The sequence below is a fragment of the Rhagoletis zephyria genome, unplaced genomic scaffold, assembly GCF_001687245.7.
Source record: "Rhagoletis zephyria isolate East Lansing unplaced genomic scaffold, Rhagoletis_zephyria_1.1 Rzeph_scaffold_00112, whole genome shotgun sequence".
NCBI lineage: Eukaryota > Metazoa > Arthropoda > Insecta > Diptera > Tephritidae > Rhagoletis > Rhagoletis zephyria.
This window is the reverse complement of record NW_016157196.1, coordinates 398,570-416,945: the sequence shown is the minus strand read 5'-3', so window position 1 is coordinate 416,945 and position 18,376 is coordinate 398,570. Positions and strand designations below refer to the sequence as shown.

At 34.8% G+C, this 18,376-nt stretch overlaps 1 protein-coding gene across 5 annotated transcripts in view; it reads left to right on the top strand.

Annotated features, from left to right (window-relative positions):
- The first annotated feature begins 13,564 nt into the window (after positions 1-13,564).
- The window catches only part of MESK2 (misexpression suppressor of KSR 2), an 80,549-nt gene continuing 75,737 nt past the window's right edge, over positions 13,565-18,376 (top strand). For 2 of the 5 annotated variants that reach the window (XR_001849371.1, XR_001849369.1), the window contains exon 1: positions 13,573-14,399. The gene's annotated coding sequence lies outside the window, so the exon portion shown is untranslated. Of the gene's footprint in view, positions 14,400-18,376 lie in introns of all 5 variants that reach the window. The other 3 variants (XM_017634168.1, XR_001849368.1, XR_001849372.1) reach the window with 3 other exon arrangements.

Below are 18,376 nucleotides of genomic sequence, written 5' to 3'. Positions count from 1 at the left end.
TCTCCATACCATGTTCGAGTACTCTACCAAGAACACTTTCAGAGATATGCAGTATGAAAAATTCGGTTGTATGGGAGGTGCCACGCCCCTTTTCCAATAACCGCAATTTTTCTCCATGAGTAGGCGATTGGTTTGATATATCTCCATACCATGTTCGAGTACTCTACCAAGAACACTTTCAGAGATATGCAGTATGAAAAATTCGGTTGTAAGGGAAGTGCCACGCCCCCTTTTCCAATAACCACAATTGTTCTCCATGAGTATGCCATTGGTTTGATATATCTAGATACCAAGTTAGAGTACTCTACCATGAACACTTCCAGAGATATGCAGTATAAAAAATCGGTTTGTATGGGAGGGCCACGCCCCCTTTTCCAATAACCAAAATTTTTCTCCATGAGTATTCCATTGGTTTGATATATCTCCATAAAGTGTTCATGGTAGAGTACTTGAACATGGTATGGAAATATGAGAAATCACTCCCATACTCTTAGAAAAAATTGCGTCTATTTTATAAGGGGGGTACGGCGCCTTTCAAACGGTACTGAAGCTATTACGTATCTTTGTATGCATAAAAAATTTTGCTAGGTTATTTAAGATGGTAATGGAAATATGCCTTCCGACAACCACGAAACCGTAATATTAGAAGATAAACGCGTCACTGAAAATCATGGACGTGAACTGTTGGTGAAAATGTTGTACCAAAATGTTTCAATACAAAAAATTAATTTTGGGCGGGACGAAGTTCGCCGGGTCTGCTAGTTGTATATAAGTTTTTTATTTTTAATTTGTTTACAACTTTCTGAAGTACTTTTTTAAAAATTTATTCTTCAGGCTTACAAGTTAAATTCTAAGTACCTTTTATTATAATATGTATGTATTATTTAGTTGTGTACTCGTAGAAGTCTTCTTTTCCAAGTTGTTCATATATTTTTTTTTGTTAGTAATAATCCTTTGTTACTTCTAATTACTTTTAATTCCACATAATTTGATATGTATTAAGTTGCACAATTGTTGTAGTAATTGCTTATGGAAGCACCTTTTCGACGGTGTCGTAGTTTAAAATTTTTAAACAATTTTAATGCAGTTAGTTACATATCACAATGCTTTTGTATCCGTCAAACTGCCACGAACCGCGCGTGTAATAAGCTTTTAACAAAAAAACTAACGTACTTCACTCGGCTACTAAGTTGCACAAACAATCACTAAGGCGCACTGTTGCATACTGACTGACTATTGTTTGACCGTGAATTTACTGGCAAAAGCTCTTGGTGCATGCGAATGTACGCATTTGTAGTGGTAAATGTTGCTGGCAACATGTTGCCACACACACACACTTCCACCTGTATAGTCGCACAATGACGAGACTCCGCCCAGTTGGACATGCGCCCTTGCAATCTGCAATTTCAGACATTTTAATATAACAAAGGCACATAAAAATGCAAATCAGTCGCGCCAATAACGATTTTTATTTTATTAAAAATTTACAGCATTGCTTAAAAGACAAGAAATTAAATTAGGAATAAAATTTAAGTCAGAAGTTAAAACGTTGCTTATTTTATTGATATTTTATTTGATGGAATGCGCAGTAAATGCATTATGCATATATATGTACATGTGTATGTATATCAATGAAGATTTCTTAAAACCGCCTAATATTTTATTTAAAAAAATAGTTCAAACCGCAACAAAAACAATATAAATAAAAGTTTCAAACTGTGTACAAAATTTAAATTTAAAATTACTTATCAAATTTTCGTCAAAATGTCAAAATTTTTAATAAAATATTCACGTATGCAATTTAATAGCCCATTTAATTTTTGTATAATAACACTGGTCTACAAATTTCAACTTTTTTTCTGCGAATAAGACGGGACCTGGTGTTTCTGAACGGATTTTTCGTGCTGAACACGAATCCGGGGTCAAAAATGTCCCATCACGTCACGTTTTCGAGAAAAAAGGGGTTGAAACCCCTAAAAACAGCGTTTTTGGCCATTTTCGAAAAATTATAGAGCTGAACCCTGACGTGGTACAAATTTTGCATATATCAGAAATTAAAGGCTAAACCGTGCCCTTTCGAATGAGCCCTATGCCGAATTGATCGCGTGCACCCTTAAAGCAGGGGGTGTATTTGTGTTTAGGGGTGCAGGAAAAATTGATCACAGAAAGAATTTAATCTTAAACGATCATAGAAAATTAATAATGCCAAGGTTTTAACTATATTAAAAGTCGCTGATTACGAATCTGCAGTTAGATTTTAAAAATTTAAGATGACGGGTCGAATATGGTGGATATAAAAATTGGACTCCTAGACACAAATACACCCCCTGATCTAAGGGTGCATGCGATTAATTCGGCATAGGGCTCATTCGAAAGGGCACGATTTAGCCTTTAATTTCTGACATATACAAAGTTTGTAGCACGTCAGGGTTCAGCTCTACAATTTTTCAAAAATGGCCAAAAACGCTGTTTTTAGGGGTTTCAACCCCTTTTTTCTCGAAAACGTGACGTGATGGGAAGTTTTGGACCCCAGATTCGTGTTCAGCACGAAAAATCCGTTCGGAAACACCAGGTCCCGTCTTATTCGCAAAACCCTTGTAGACCAGTGTAATGTGTAAGTTTGAAGTGGCTCAAAATTCTAAGGTGATTTTTTTTTAATTTTTTTGCCGACGGTCTTGTGTAGTTTTTTCCATGTAATGAAAAATAATTTCAGAAATCAGCCAGCCATTTTGAGAAACTTCAAACTTGCACATTATTATACTAAAATTATGTGGGCTATTAAACTGCATACCCGAAATTTCCCTAAAAATATTTATTAAAAAGTTTGAAAGTTTGATTATTTTCTAAATTTTTAACAAAGTTTGAAACTTTTATCTATATATTTTTTGTTGAGGTTTGAACTATATTTTTAAACAAAATAAATTTTTTTTATTAATTTATAAAATTCTACCATATTTAAAAAAAGGTAAAAAGTATTCATGCGGAGGATAGTTCCGCACGCAGAAGTCCACGTCCGTGGAAAGAGCTTTTGACTGTCATTCATCTGGAAGTGGCCAGAAGTGATTCTTTTGCATACTGTACAGCTCATTACGTCCAGATATATTCATATCGCGTACGCTGGGTTTGGGTCTCGCCACGTTAAAACCCCGCCGAATGCGACTACCCTCTTTTGATGACAAGCATGGCAAACATATAAAGGACTATGATTTGAGGGTATACACCTGGAATATTCGGAACCTTAATGGGTAAGGTACCCCTGACCGGCTGGTTGATATCCTTGGAATGACAAAGGCTGACATCACCATCATCTAAGAAATGCGATGGACGGGGAAAGGCGAGGTTAACGTGAAGCCTTGCGACGTCTACTACGGTTGCCACGTAAAGGAGCGCAAATTCGATGTTGGATTTGTGGTAGGATAGAGACTCCATCGCCAATAAGAAGAGAGAGGCCGAAACACGGGAGTGCGAAGAGCTTGAAATGCTGGCCGACAGGAAAATTGCATGAACATTTTATCAGAGTGTTAGACGACTTACGGCAGGTTTCAAGACCAAGGCGAACTCCTGTAAGAACCTATTGACCGATGTCCAGAACGTACTTAAATTAAAGTGGTCCCTCTTTCCCACCATAGTAGTAACAATGAAAGTAGTGGAGAAGACGAACCCGAGTCGCCAGTCGATGATGATGGAGTCGATGTTTCACCGCGCGACTGAAAAGCAATAAGGCGGCTGGAGCTGATGGCCGACAAGCTGATTTATTCAAGTATGGTGGCGAGGAGTTGCATCAACTCTTATGCAAAATACGGTCAGATGAACGCTTGCCCGACGACTGGAATTTATATGTACTGTGCTCAATTTACAAGACACTCGTAAGCAACAGCTTTAAGGTCTTATCGAGTGTATTGTTGTCAAGGTTAAAGCCCATTGCCAAGTGCATATCTGTAAATCGTAGTCCTTGTTTAGACAATTTTTTTTTTTATCTTTTTACTGGTTAAGAGACGCTGCTGGCTTTAGCGAGAAGTTAAACCAAATGAGTCGGAGTGGCATCACTAAAGCTGCCTATCTTACTGCCCAAGGCTCCAATGGTTGGTGACTGCATGTCGCAAATTGGTTGTTCACGTTGCTCAGAGTGTGTGAATGAAGACGTAAGTTTCGGGATTAAATATGGTCGTATACTAAGGTTGCCAGGTAGGCTTTTTCACCCTAAGATTCAGGGATTTTCCACGAAAATCTCACGATTTGGGAAAAACTTTCGGTTTTTATACTTTTGTTTTATTTCATGCAACGATTTATTTTTATACCTTTCATAAGCATGAAATGGTATTATAACTTTGGTCCCATATTTGTAAGTACCAGAATAAGAAGAGATAGACCCATAAAAATGTATACTTAAATGATCAGAAAGTCGAGCTGAGTGGATTTAGCCATGCCCGTCTGTCCGTCTGTTTGTAAGCAGTCTAGTCTCTCAGTTTTCGAGATATCCGGATGAAATTTGGTAGGTGGGTGTATTTTTATAATGAACCGGAAGAATCGGACCACTATAACATATAGCTCCCATACAACTGATTGTTCAGATATGAGATTTTTCGTTATAAATCCTCCCTTTAAGTAGATAGAAACCTAAAATTTTGCACTGTTATCACTCATTATCAAACAAATACTTTCAGTGAAAATGGCGAAGATCGGGTTGCTATAACCTATAGCCTCCATACAACTGATTGTTCAGATATGAGATTTTTTGCCATAACTTCAGCAGCTTTATTATATTTTAACTTTATACTTATAACTTTATGCAGCTACCAACCAGAAGATTCGCACTGTTTTCACTAATTATTAAGAGAATACTTACAGTGAAAATTGGAGAGATCGGGTCACTATAACATATATCTCCCATACAATTGATTGTTCAGATATGGGGTTTTACTGTAAAAATTCTTTATTTGGACAGCTAAAGCCGATAAATTTCGTAAGCTATTTTAAAAATAATAATACAAAATCTACTGAGAAAATCGTCAAAATCTATGCTGTATAAGCTTTATCTCTTATACCACTGATTGTTCAGATACCAGTTTTTGCAAAATATCTCCTTTATGTAGAAAGCTAAACTCATTAAATTGTGTTACCGGTTTACATATCGATCACACAGCAGCGAAAATCACTTAGATTGGAGCTATATAAGGTATATCTTCCATACCTCTTATTGTTAGGATATGATTTTTTATATATGTATCCCCTCTATCTATGTATGCTGTGAATATATAAATTTTTTCAAATGTAGTAATCTGTTAAAGTAAAATTTTCAGATGTTCATGAAAGGCATAGCCGAAGACAGCGCTGCTCTTACTTGCTTTTATTAAAAAAAAAAATATTAAACACATACACCCAAACTCATAAAAATTAAAAAAGTCTTCAACTGCTTTATAAATCGGAAATATGTATGAAAATGTCACTTTATAGATCTCTAAAAATATATTATATATTTTATGAATAAGGCCAATAATACATACTCCTTTCTTAAATTTTTTTTTCGTAATGTTTCTTTATCTAGCATATCGAGGTCTGGGTAGAAGATCGTCCTATCTCGGTTGCCGGATAGTCTAAGCCAGACAAGGCGTTTTCGAAGCGGAAGTCCAGATAGCGAGATTTTCTATTTTGGTGATGTGCTGTATTGAGTGCGCTTTTATGAGAATATACTTTTGTGCTTTTAACCCTACGCAGCCATGTTTCGCCGAAACGACGACGCAATATTTGTGGCAACTCAAACTGTGCGATTGCTATTTAAAAGTTTATATTTATCATTGCAATGAAAAATTAAACATATCTGATTTTTTTTAGTATTCCCTTGATATTTTTACAAAGGCTGTAAGAAAAAAATGTGTAAAATAAGTATGATCTACCATTGTTTGTTGAGTTATATTTTTGTTAAGAAAAGTTAACAAAAATCAACAAAAGTGAATTTTGGCATCTTAAAAGGTGCCTATCTTCCACCGTTTTATATCATCCAATGTTTTAAATGTATTCGTATCCAATGTACATATGTATATCAAATGTAAGATGTGTAGATACCCACCATGCAAAACATGAGAAATAGGCGACAATCGTCCATGGCAACAAATTGGCGACTCGCCGATTTATTGCCGTAGGGAGAAATCGGAAACATTATTTCTTTTATGTCATTTTAGGAATATGTTTTCAAAAATTCCCAGACTGATGAACTCCGCGTCAACAGGATTCTTCAAAAACATATAATTTATGCCCAAGAAAGGGTTGAAAAATTAGGAAGCTCCATAGCGACGAAAATAGTTAATTTCGTTTACAAATTATAAGTTTGAGTTCAAAAACAAATGTAACATTGAGAAATAATAAAATTGTTGCAAGAAATTATTATTTAAATATCGCTTGTAGCAATAATAAAACGACTCATTCAGGTAATAAGAAAACGACTCGCCCAGGCGAGTTGCCTGTGGCGGACGTTTTAGAGCGACTGGCAATAAGAAATCGATACGATGGCGATATTGCCGGCAATAAATTTGTTGCTTAGGGCGACAAGTTTTCTTATGTCCGGCAACAAAAATTGTCTGGTGGGTATGAAAAATCATACTACGCTCTTCGTATAGGATATAGAAATATTTTTTAATTTTCCTTCTTCGCTAATATGTTTTATCTCGTGTGAATCGGTCTAAAATATAGTCATGAGATTTTTACTTAGAATCGTGTTACAAAAAACAACACTTAAGCACGAACTTGCAATCTACGAAAGAGGATAAAAATTTGTATTTTACGAGTATGTAATCGTTTTTAGTGTAATTTTTGGCATCATTTAAATAATTTATTGTTCCAAACGGCAATTTAAGTGCTGGCAGAGCTTTCGGTAACGCCCTTAAATAAATGCAAACTTTGCTTTGATTTTTGTTTTTGGTAATTTTTCTTTGTTTTGATAAGCCGCAGCTTACAAGCGCATATATAAATACATTAGGCATAAGCCAAAATTAAATATACATACTTATGAGCGGAGGATGAGGAAACCAATAATAAGAACGTTTTTGCAATATTTTGTAAAAATAGTTCCGCGACGGACTCCGAGAAAAAAAAATTGATTACTAGTTTTTATACCCGAGCGCACATGTGCAAAAGGGTATTATAATTTTGTTCATATTACGGTTATTTGTAGCAGCCAAAATGAATCGAGAGAGATATAGACAAATGTATACATAAATGATCAGCATGAAAAGAGAAATCGATTAAGCCATGTCTGTCTGTCCGTCTGTGTGCACGATAACTCGGGCAAAAATTGAGATTTCTCGACGAAATTTGGTATGTAGCTTGCCCTTTACCCAAGGTAAGTTGCTAATGAAAATGGGCGAAATCAGATTGTAACCACGCCTACTCCTCATATAACGGCATTTTCCCATATAACGGTACTTTTCAAAAATATGAAAATTCCGATATTTCAAAAACTGAGGACACTAATTAACTCCAAGTTAATACTTACAAAAATATCTTAGCAATAAATAAGACTGTTATAGACTTTTAGGAATTGGGCGTGGCACCGGTCACTTTATGACTACAAAGGTCTATATATCGGTATCGAAAACGTTTTAAATCGGGAAAAACTCCCCTGCTTATAGTGCAAAAGGTAGTTGAGAGAAACTTGAAACGACGATATTTGATACCTGCGCCGGGTATATAAAATTCGGTTTTAGATACCAAGTTTAGATCGCAGTTAAAATATGCTTGTTTTCTTCAGTACCAAGTGTTTTTTCGGAGTTTCCTGCGGTGCCTTTTTTTAGCAAATTTTAACAAGAACGTTATTTTTAAATTTTAGAAAAAGGTCATATGCCTAATTTGCATACATATATGTATGTACATTAGGGCGGGTAATTTTTTTTTACTATGCGCGTATAACATAGGAAGATTCACGTGTATGTCTAAGCAAATTTGCACAAAACTATGGGTGTTAAATTGCGAAAATAGGTTTCGAAGAAAATGGAAAATTTTTCGCTGTTGCTTCCGCTGATGGAAGTTTTAAGAAAAAGATAAGTGTAGAAATGGATGCCTAATACAACAAAAAACCTTTATAATATGTTTCTAGACAAAATTTAAGCACTTCTTTACGACACTACAGCAAAATGCTAAGAAACCTCTTTTCGCAATTTGGCAAACCCCAAATTGATTTTAGACCCATAGTTTCTTCGAAAAAGTTTCTTAGAATTTCGCATAGAATTCTACTGCGCTATACGCGCATAGTTGAAAAAATCTCCCAGACACACTGACCCGCCCTAATATTCATACATCTGTATGTATGTATTTATGCACAATTACGAATTCACATTCATACATATGTATGTATGTATGTATGTGTATAAGCGATTAGAGAATAAGTGAAATTTTGCATAGAAAAGCTTGCTGTAATGGGTAAACAATACATTGTATTTACGATAATTCAGTAACCGCACCTCAAAGAAAACACACCGGCTACATAGTGTCAACGAATTCCATTTTAAAGTTCGAATTTAATGTTTAATGTATTCATTTTGTGCATTTCTACCCTTGGCCAATTTTTCGGTTCACTAGACACGTTTAAATTCGGAAGCTGAGCGTTTGTCGGGGTGCCAGCTGATTAACTAGAATTATATTGGGCTTAATATGTATTTTTTGCCACCTGTGAGCTAAGCTGGTGAAATCAGTTAAATTGGAATTAGTTTAGAAATCGAGCTTTTTGGTGACGGATCAAACTGAAACGGGGCAAATTTTTGTTAAACGAAAAAAAAATAAATAAAAAACCATAACAAATTAATATCTACTTAAAATAAAAAAATTAAAAAAGTAATACAAAATATTCATAAGTATTTTGTTGAGTCTACTTTAGTGAACTTTAATTTTGAATACTAAGCAAAATAAACTGAAAAACGCTTGTTATTCCAAAACCGAAATCCAAAATAAAGTTTATTTAATAAAGCTAAAATTAATAGAATTTGAATTTGTGCAAAAAAATTGGGATTTAAAAAAAAAAAACGCATGTACACACATATGTACATATGTATATACAATACATTTGGCTAAAAAACCAAGAAACTAAAATAAAAATTTTAAACAAAAAAAGCTGCACCAATATTTGCATTATTAAAAAGGTATAATTATAAGCTGGCGTTATGAAATATAAACAAACTAAATAAGCACACCAAAAGTTTTAACAATTTGATTTGCCTCAAAATAATCATGCAAATGCAAAAATTTATAAATCTACAAATGTCCTTATTTTCATTGCCACATTTTTATTTATTTTTAAAAGGAGTATAATTATGCATACATACATATTTATGTATCCTAGAGTATATGGATACATTTTTTTTATATTAGCCGCATCTTCATATGCCATGTTCACGGTTACCACTTACATACTTCCTTTTTTTTGTGTACCAAAAAGTGTAGCAAAATGTAAAACATATATCAAAATATATGTTAGCTTCAGATTTCATTATTAAAATATTTTACAAATACACATTGGTTATATAATTATTAAATCAAAATTTTCGAGTGTTTCGCGAACGACTTCATAGTGCTGCAACATAATAAATTAATTAGTTTAATAGAGTGTTTTCCAGTTGTCCAAAGCCTTGATGTAGCTTTGAAAGAGTCCTGGACTTTTATGCTGCCTGACACCAGGCCCGGACGCGTTAGAACTAATCAGCATCACCTAAAAAAAATATTTTTTTATTAAAAAAAAACGAAAATCAGAGAGCCACATGAATAGTTGATTGTTTCACCAACCCCACTTATGAAATTTTCGTTTTTTTTTCTTTGAATAGAGAGACTTTTTTTTTTTTAAGTGAGACTGATGAGTCCTTGCCAATCGTTGTAACTATTTATTACCTTGTGTTTTGTAATGTCTGTGAGCTGTGTGATGACGGGATCATCAAGCTCTTAAAGGCTTCCACTGCTATTGCTCATTTACATAGTTTCAGAGAAGTAAGGCGCCCTGGCAAGCCTCATTGACATATGGTATTGCTAGAGGTAGGATACCTCACGCCTACCAAAAGTAGTACATGTCGGCCAAAATAGCAACCGTGGCCATGACTGTTAATTAACAAAAATGTATATTCAGTTTTTCAATTCTCATAAACTTATGTCCAGTTTTACTTTAAACCAATCAAATATAGAAGGGCCCTTATGCGAAAACTTGGGATAGTAATCTGTAATAGATTTTTTATGTCTGTTTTCATAACCATCATCGCCAACGATGCCTTACGAACAAACACCCTGCCTATGGATTTGATATTAACTCTAATAAGACGGCGCTCGTCTTATCCACTGGAGGGAATAAACGGCCTAAGCTTAGCATACAACGAAACTCGCGCCGCACTTGAGCCGTCGGGCCCGGCACGGGTAGAGAACACTCATTTGAAAAAGTCAGTTAGCTCGACCCAATAAAGCACGTCAACTAGCGCCAGTTGGGACCGCCAGGCGAAACTAACAGCCGGCTTCGTCAGCAATTTAAGTGAAAAATTATTGTTGATAAATCTGTTACCGAGATGCACATACACATGTATGTAGCCATAAGCGCGCGGTGCCACGCCCATTTTCCACAAATTTATGATAATAGAAATTTTTGCTAAGAGGTTATTGCAAATATCTAGTTTTAGTGAATTATCTTATTTCGGTAAGTTGGCGGTATCACACCTATTTTCCAAAAATTCCATAATTGTTTTATTTCATATCAGAATTCCACTTCGCATTTCAATTTTCAACAATTTGGCTGCGGAAATATCGTAGTTTTGGATTATTTCGAAAATACCGTTATTTTGGAGGTGAGCGTGTTTATTGTCCGATTTCACTCATTTTCAATACCGGCCTACCTTGTTTAAAGGGCCAACCTATGTAACTAATTTTGTTACGATATCTGATATTTTACTCGAGTTATGGCGCGCACGCAAGGATGGACGGACAGACAGACATGGTTTAATCAATTTCTTTTTTCATTCAGACCGATTTGAGATACATACATTTATGTATATGTATGTCTGCATCTATCTCGATTCCCTCAGGCTGTTACAAACAACTGTTATGGGAACAAAGTTATAATACCTTTGTGCAGAAGTGTGCTCGGATATGAACAAAATTTGTAGGTTCGGTAAATTTTTTTTTTTGAAAATTGTTTTGTAAAAATACTTTAGACTCACGAGTGTGCGGCGGATTTTTTGTTTGCATGTAAGGTGGTGCGATCTAATACATTATATGTATGTATGTATATATGTTTGGAAATGCTACTTAAAAGTTAAAAACTGAAAAGCAGAAGTGAAAGAAGTACAAAATCTCTTAAGGACAATACGATCGTTTTACAAAAATTATAAAAAAGAAAAAACAAATCAACTTGCAACAAAAAAAAATATAACGCTCACAAAATAATGCGTCCAAAAAATAGTTCGGTGCAGTGCAGTGCAACAAAAACTACAAAATTCGGCGTCCTAAGTAAAATGTCTGCTTTAAATTGCCGTCTCGAAGGAATAATAAATCCTGCATATGAGCCGGAACCAGGACATGCTTGGGATGGTTGTATGGCTACAGCCAATAGCCATTTAGGGTGCAGCAACAACAACACAAACTGTATTAAATGTATGAGTGGCATAGGTGGCATATTGAATGGCCAAGCAACAAATTGGTAAGTAGCAACATGTTGAGCAACATTGTCTAAGATTTTCTATCTATGTGTGTACATATATAGGGAGCTTATGTAGCTTTCTAAATATGCCCTTCTTTGTAGTTATGTATGTTCACACAAGAATTATTATACGAGTATTTATGTATAAGTATTATAAATTAAGCTTTTTATCTGTTTGAGCTTTTGGTGTGTAAATTTGTTTTTGCTTACAGTACACCGTTTTTAAGATAAGTTATTAGTTACTTAAAAAGGTTTAAGTGCATAAAAATGTAAATAATTATTCATATAAAGTATTATTAAATCTAAGTTAATAAAATACTTTTCCTTCCTTCTTTAACATCCTAAAATTTGCCTGTATTATGACCTTTACTATAGGAATACTAACTAAATAAATATGTTCTTACACATTAAGGGGGGTCCTTAAAATATTAACATAATGAGCCCTTCTTTATTTAATTCTACTTACAAACTATAGACATCCCCAGGGTTTGGAAAGATTTTTTTATCGCAAAAATTCTACAAAATTTTGATTTTTACAAGCTAAGCGATTTTATGAACTGACATATATGAATAAGGGTTAAAAATTAAGAGATGCCACATACTACAAAAACCTAGTGCCTAGTAGCAGCGGTGCGGTTATTGTCAATTATTGATTAAAAACTTTTCCTGTCAAATGGTGCGATGAGAGATAATCAATGTTGCTTTTCCGGTCAATCTTACTTCCGGTGGGACACCATTTGATTTCCGCCGCGGAGAATTTGCTTCTTCTAACAAACTGCTACGCCTCAACGCTAGATGTCGCGCTGCACCTTTTGTTTCAGCCTTTCCTCTAATTTTACGAATTCTTGCACGACAGATCGCGCTGCTGCAGCAACATTAGCATCCATTCCTTTTGGATTCCAATTCGAATCGGTTAGGGCCCAAATGCCTGCCTGCGATTGCAAAACAGTGTTGTGTATATGATTTTAATCAAGACGTAGATTTTCAGCCGGTTCACTATTCGTTTCCATGTATTTACTATGGGTGGATGAAAATTTTTGGGGTAATTTTTTTTTCGGGCGAAACTCACGATAAGGTAGTTTAATTTTATTTTTTCGCAAATGATAATCAACTGCAGTAAATTAATGTTGAAAGGAAGGAGATTTTAAATCTTTTTTCACTCAACCAACAGCTTTTTGTTCAGTGTAGGCCACAACTTGTCCCCTGTTTAGGTTAAGTCTACCAACAACACTGATGTGGATTAACGAGAACTGCCAAAATCGACTTGTAACAAAATAAGACAGCTGATTGGAGATCTTTGGGACTCTGGTTTCTGCTCTATATCGATAATGTCGATTTGCTGAATTAATTCGATTGCATATTAATTCGAATTTCTCTTGGAAAATTAATATTTGGCCTTATCATGAGTTTCATTTTCTCCGAACCGGTTCACTTGTCACTTTTGGTTTCCATGGTTGTACTATGGGCGGATGTAAAATTTTCGGTCGAATTTTTTTTCAGGCGAAACTCAGGGTAAGGCTGATTAAAATTACTAAAAACTAATTTCTTTATTAATCGACTTCAAAAAAGAACTCCTCAAGACAAGAAAAGCACCTCAAAGGGGTATCCATTTTCTTACTTTCGAAAGGAAAATCCAGCAAGTTTTCTGTAACGTGCTAAATTTCTACAAATCTTGCACCTTTTTCGAGGAATTTGCTCCTTGGTTTAACATGCATTTTTGTAAAATCAGAATTCTATGTCAGCTGAGCCACTTACAAAACTACCTCTTTTTGTACTATATACAAAACCAAATACCTTTTTCGCTTTTAGCTCATTTTTAATTAAAAACTCCCACAGAAGGGGAAAATTCACAGGTGTTAACATCACTATTTCCATGCACATTGACAGCTCCAACTGCTGCGTGCTGTTCACGCTGGCCGAGCTGCCAATGCTCCACTGGCAATTTTGACGTCGCAGCGAACGGTTGTGTTTTGTTTCCGTCGTGTTGTAGAGGGGCTAAGCACAGCTAAGTGGCACATTTGTTGTACTGAGTCAGACCAATTAAATATTATCCAACTTATCAAAGTGTATCAATTATAAAAACCTACGAAAAATAACCGGAAACAACGAATTCGTGCTCACATCCAAGGCGGTAATTAACGCTCTTAACAACAATACAAAGAATAAACGCAAACGAAATCGAGAAATATAAAAAACGCTAAAGAAAAATCATTAGCGAGAAGGTGAACAAGCAAATTATTGATTTTTCGTGTGGGAAAAGGGAGAGAAAAAAGAGAACTTCGGAATACCAGCTGAAACGAAAGACGGCGGTTTAAAAGGAATAAAGAAAAAAAAAACAAAAATATACGCATAGGTACAAAAAAAAAACAGATTTGTTAATCAACAATTAACAAAAACAGCAAAACAACAACTTGCTAAATACATAATTCAAAGAAAAAAATATTGTGAAAACAGTTTTTTGATGTTATTGTAATTGTGTGTGTCACCTTAACAGTGAAGTAGTATACAAATTTAGTGAAGGGGCCGCTAAGCTGAATATTAGTTAAAAGTGTGAGAAATTCTAGCGGGAAGCGACTTCATTGTTGAGGAAGTGTATCAACGCATTCAGGTCACGCGTAACGCACATAAACGCACGTACGCATACGGTTGCCGATTTTGGGGAGTTGCAACAGCGTCAGAAGCGAAAAGGAACGGCAGTTCAAGCAACCCAAAAACAAAAACAACAAGAAAAGTACTTGTGCAGGTGAGTGTCATTGTATGTGTTCGTCGANAAGTTTTAATTGAAATAAATAAAAAAATAATAGAACTATAGTTTTTATTTAAATAATTATAAAAAAGTTATTGGTAGATATTTCCCACATTTGGTAGATTTTTTTCAAGTCGATGGTAAATATTTTTTTTTGTCAGTGGCAACCCTGGTCGAGGCGCAATGCGCGAATGAGCCGCGCTCAGCTCAACTTTGATGCACCTTGTGGCAGTCACCACCGGCCCGCCTGCATTCCTACGCTTTGCAAGGCCGTACGTCGGAGCAGCGGCGGGGTTGTGCTGGCGCCATGTGGGCCAAATGTGGCTGTGGCAGCGCTGTGCTATTGCGGTTGTGCCTCTCCTTGAAGCTGAAAACAAAAAAATGTGGATGACAATACTCACACACATCTCCACATGAACATGCATTCAAAAGGCATGGCGTGTAGATGTGTGCGTGTGTGTGTTTTTTAATTCCTGTATTAGCATTTCTATCTTTGCTTCTGTGGCATTATCAACACAAAAACATCATTTTACATCACACTTTCATCACCTTACTGCAAATTTACATGCATACATATCTACATGCATCACCTTGTTTTCCATTTGTCTGTCACTGCATTTATTCAGTGGTTCATACATATTTCCATATATATATATATGTATGTACATAATTATATGGAACTCTATCGCTCCATCTTTATACCTACTTGCCCAGCAGGCCCTTTCACCTTAGTTAAGCTAATTTTCATCATTCTTCCTTCATTCACTCTCACACAGTTTTGAATTTATAGATACACTATAGTGTGCACCTATTCATATCTATCTGCATAATTATATACATATACTTACATATATACATGTATGTATGTACATATATACGCACATTCATTTGCCTTCGCCATCATCAGCTCCTTTACCTTCAACTTTGTACCCTCATAGCCATGTACACATCGTTAGCTTGGAGTGAAGAGTTGCTAAGTCCATTTTCACCAATTTTATAGGTGAGGAAAAACCTCTTTATAGTCATTTTCTTCAAGTATTTCGCAAAACTTTGAATACACAATTAAACTCTATACTCTATACTCTATACGAATCAGAAGATTTCGTTCTTTATAAAAATATTTCATATTATATACTTTAGTCTTATCGGTTTTTCGCTGCCCCTTATGGAGCAAATTTGCATTTTGTTGAATATAAACTAGAAAGAATAAAACAAGTACATATCGTCACCTGAAATGCAAAAAGACGTAACTAATAAAAAATTCAAAATTCACTTTTTGATTTTTATTATGGTTTCCATCGAAATACAAATCCCCACATCATTTTATAAAAAAAAATTAAAATATTAGTCACGACTTTTTCCATTTCATTTACGATGATGTTACTTCTTTTTGCATTTCAGGTGACTATATGTACCTTAATGCTTTATGAAACGAAGCATTTTTAATTTCCCTTGCTTCTTCTATCAAAATATGAGTTTCCATAAAAGGTGTAATTATCAAACTTTTCACTCTAAGCCAGCGATATTTGTTGCCTGCCCATGCCGGATCTACATATGTGTATGTATATCTAACATCCATACATGGATATGTATATATGTACTTACTATTTACATACGTGCATACTCGTGCATTGTATTTGTATTTTCTTTAAGTAATTACATAGTAGTTGATTTAGTAGTTGATTTTGTAAATCATCATCACACTTCACCACATAATACATATTATGTAAATCGCCTTATTTCGTTATTAATCCCTTTGCCTATGTTTCTATTGTTTTTTTTGCCGTTTTCAAATTTTCTTTATTTAAAGTAAGGCTTTATTTTTTAATCTAACTCCATTTTTGTTTATCGTAAAATCTCACTTCTTGTTTATTTTCCTTATTTTATTTTTCTTATTCGGCAAACTACTATCTGATGTACTATTTTTTCAATTAGGGTCATGGTACAATAAACACAGGTAGAAGCCAAATTGACATCAAACCTACAAAAGTCAAAGTTTTCGGGAGAGTAAAAATAAAAATGAGCGTGTGTAAGGAAAAATAAAAAATTACATTTCGCTGGTTGACGTTTTTGAGTAAATTTGAAGTTTTGTTTTTATTTTTTTTCTTTAGTTAAAATTTGTTAATTTGTATGTTGTTTTCTGTTTTTAATTTATGAGTTGGAGGGACTTTCCGGCATAAGGGTCATAGGAACAGCACTTGGTATCAAAAGTGCCTTTCCTGTACCTCCCGGTGCATTTATGAAATCTGCTGCTTTAAAATGTTTAACGCACAGCAAGGCATTTCTGCCCCAAAGCTGTTTTCGCAACGCTCTTTACGCGAAGGACATTGAGGCACGTTAAAAACAATTAGTGGTATCTGCTTCATATTTAAAACCACATAAAAAACAACGCTTCAGGTGTTGCATTTTTAACACATACACTAAGTATAAACCGCACAACACTACTCAAATTCACATGTTAATTAAAATTTGTTATTAACGAACATTAAAAAAAAACAACGATATGACATTCAAAGCGTAACGAAATATAGGAAATAAAAGAAAAACAAGTTGAAGTTTAAAGGTTTGGTTCTCATGAGAGCAACGTCATTTTGGCTTCTACCTGTATTAATGTGCCTTGATTAGGGTATCCTTAACTCGAAAATGACAGAAAAATCGAAACTTTTCCAGCCTCGAAAACTTTTGAGGCAAACTAGGCGCGAAAACGCCTTCGAAATGTAATTCGTAAATTTCAGTGTTCCATTTTGGTATATTAATTCACACAATTTACATTTTTCACTTTTTCGTGGTATTTTGAATGTTTTGGTTTTATATTTACTTCAACTGATACCATGTATTATACAAAGAAACTCTGACTGAATTGCCAAATTTCTGAATTCCGCCATTCTTTACGAGGTTGCAAAAAAGTGCATTCCCAAAAACAGCCCATAAACTTTCGAGGTTTTCGAGTTCTCTACAATTCGCGCTTAAGGGAATACATACCCTAAATGATAATAATGGAATACAATGACCTTTAACCCCAAAAAATGGAAATATGGACAAAAAATTGCACAAAACCTTTAATCCTTTCGATCTAGAAACTTGTACAAAGTAAACTTTGACATCTGTGCGCGCCATTAAAACTAGCTTAAGCCCAAACAATATTTTTACGATCAACTAGCCATAGGTTTACATAGTTTAAGGTTCCCCCTTAAAAGAAACTTAAAAAAATATACTTTTTTAAGGGAAACTTATTTTTCCATTCAAAGGCAAACCTTTGAAAGTCTCTTAAGTTACTTTAACTGACATGCACATTTTCACTTACATTTGACACCTAATTTTTGAAAATCGAACGAACGTTACGGATCTGGGGCTCTATTCTGTAACTGTGAGAGAATGTAGTGTACACCGGGTGCAAAACTCACAGCCAAAAACTCACCGACAAAAATTCAGTGAGTTTTTCGGAAGAGAAGTGTACACAATTTTGACAGTTAAAACTCATTCTCACACATGCTGAATCGCAAAATGAAGAGTGCACACAATTTTCAGTGTACACTTGAAAACGCACAGTTACAGAATAGAGCCCCTGATGCCTTTGATTTATAAATAATTTGAATTATAAAACTGCTTGCTCATAAAAATTCTAACACTTCTGAGAAAAAAGTTTGAAATTTAAGTGAAAATTTATTACACTTTTTTGGCAGTCTTTTACAAAGTTTAAAACTTGGTTTTATATGGGTTTTGTTAGAAAATAAACTGTATTGTCATTGAAAATTCCTAAAAATAAATACCACGCCCCTTTTCCAAATGTTTCATAATAATATTAATTTGTACCCAAATTCTACTACGCTTGTTCTTCTTCTTTTTTGGCGGTGTAACCGCCTAAGCGATTTTGGCCGAGTTTAGCAAAGCACGCCAGTCGTTTCTCCTCTGTGCCAACTGACGCCAATTGGAAACGCCAAGTGAAGCCAAGTCCTTCTCCACCTGATCTTTCC